Source organism: Schistocerca gregaria, unplaced genomic scaffold (assembly GCF_023897955.1).
Source record: "Schistocerca gregaria isolate iqSchGreg1 unplaced genomic scaffold, iqSchGreg1.2 ptg001143l, whole genome shotgun sequence".
In the NCBI taxonomy this organism is placed as follows: domain Eukaryota; kingdom Metazoa; phylum Arthropoda; class Insecta; order Orthoptera; family Acrididae; genus Schistocerca; species Schistocerca gregaria.
This window is the reverse complement of record NW_026062475.1, coordinates 15,001-17,500: the sequence shown is the minus strand read 5'-3', so window position 1 is coordinate 17,500 and position 2,500 is coordinate 15,001.

Sequence of the window (2,500 nt, the reverse complement as noted above, 5' to 3'; positions counted from 1 at the left end):
TTAACCTAACTCAATTTGTCCCTTAACCTAACTCAATTTGTCCCTTAACCTAACTCAATTTGTCCCTTAACCTAACTCAATTTGTCCCTTAACCTAACTCAATTTGTCCCTTAACCTAACTCAATTTGTCCCTTAACCTAACTCAATTTGTCCCTTAACCTAACTCAATTTGTCCCTTAACCTAACTCAATTTGTCCCTTAACCTAACTCAATTTGTCCCTTAACCTAACTCAATTTGTCCCTTAACCTAACTCAATTTGTCCCTTAACCTAACCCACGTTGTCCCTTAACCTAACTCAATTTGTCCCTTAACCTAACTCAATTTGTCCCTTAACCTAACTCAATTTGTCCCTTAACCTAACTCAATTTGTCCCTTAACCTAACTCAATTTGTCCCTTAACCTAACTCAATTTGTCCCTTAACCTAACTCAATTTGTCCCTTAACCTAACTCAATTTGTCCCTTAACCTAACCCACGTTGTCCCTTAACCTAACCCACGTTGTCCCTTAACCTAACCCACGTTGTCCCTTAACCTAACCCACGTTGTCCCTTAACCTAACCCACGTTGTCCCTTAACCTAACCCACGTTGTCCCTTAACCTAACCCACGTTGTCCCTTAACCTAACCCACGTTGTCCCTTAACCTAACCCACGTTGTCCCTTAACCTAACCCACGTTGTCCCTTAACCTAACCCACGTTGTCCCTTAACCTAACCCACGTTGTCCCTTAACCTAACCCACGTTGTCCCTTAACCTAACCCACGTTGTCCCTTAACCTAACCCACGTTGTCCCTTAACCTAACCCACGTTGTCCCTTAACCTAACCCACGTTGTCCCTTAACCTAACCCACGTTGTCCCTTTGCCTAACATAGTTCACTGCTCGGAATCTCTGGTGTCGTTGTTATCCTCATGTAGATGTCTTGCGAGTGTTGCTTACTTTCCACATATTCCCGCTATCCACTGTCAATTGTACTGCAATAGGACTATATCGCCCCCCCCCCCCTCTGCCCCTCTCTTTGTGTCTCCGTCCTCTCAAGCTGGTCGGTCTGGCGTTTGAGTGTTAAATGAGCCTCGCAGCTGTTCAGTTGCGTTCAGATGTCGACGCCCTCAGTGTACGTCGTGGTATGGTCTGTGTCCATTGTCCGCTGATGTCGTACGCGTAACCCACACGCTGTACCGATCATCGGTAGTTACGTACAGAGTGAAGTAGTGTGATACGTGTGACCGTACGCTGGCTGTGCCCAACGGTGTCGAATCTCAATTTCCATATGTTGTGCTCGATGCTACTTGTCTCGTCTCCCAATAACAGCTAGGTTGCACTGTGGTACGCCGTAGAGGCGTGTGGGAGGAACGTACGAACGCATTGTATGTCACCCTGGGTCGCTGGGGGTGGTGGTGCGGTGAGTCAGGTCAGGTCAGCGTGAGCCGTGTGATGTAGTGACGCGTGTATTCCGACTTTGTCGTATTGCCTCACACAAAGTGCTACCCTGGTGGACCGCGTTCCATATCTGGGACATGCCGCAGATGCCGGTTGACAGTGGATCGCGGAAGGGACATCGCATACGTGCGCGGGCCACCTTCCACGTGTTCTCTTCTGCACATGTCGCAGTGTGTATGTGGTCTGATGTAGCGTGTCGTGACACATGACATCCTGGCATGCAAGAATTGTTGAATTCGCAAATGTAGGTGGACATCTACGTTTACTGCCCAAGATACGCAAATGAACTGGAAATCCGTTGTTGAGCGGTTGTTCACGCTGGAGGTGAATCTGTGATGGCGACGATCGGTACAGCTATTAACCGGTTGTTTCAGCGGTACCCGCCACATCCACACACGTGACTAGGCCCATGTGGGTATGAAGCGATACGCGGCGGTGGCTTGGTGGGACTGTTCCCGGCCGGTGAAGGGGGGCCGCCCGGCGTGTTGGCCGCGCGCTGCGTGGGCGCACGCGCAACAGGCGGCTGGTGGGGGGCGCCGAGTGGCAGGAGCGCCAGCCGACGGGCTCGGCAGGCGGCGCAGCTACGCTGCGGCGCACCCTGCACGCGGCGCCTGGCGGCCAAAGTTGGTTCAGCCGAGCCCGGTGCGAAGCGCGGTGGACATCTGCAGTGTGCTGGTCTGATTGAGGACTGTGTGCGTTGAGGATGCGCCGCCGCCTGGCACTCGGCGCCGCGACGCCGTCTGCTGCTCGGTCGCCCCAGCGGTTCTCGCAGGTGGTTTGTATCGCAGTTGTGCGGACGTGTTGGCGCGTGCGCTGTGCTGGGAGAGTTCGCTTCTGCACCCAAGTGGGGCTTTGCCCTTGTGTGGCGCTGGCGTTGGAGCTGCCGGTCACCATAGGTGGCGCGTGTTGTCTCCCGCCGGCAATGCCACGACAGCACGCTCCCGGGCCTCTGTCGGCAGCGGCAAGCTCAGTTGGGAGCAAGGGTGTTCGCACTAAAACCGTCTACTCGCCTAACTCCGGGCGATTGCGCCTCTCTCGAAACCGACCAAGTACCTAGGACGG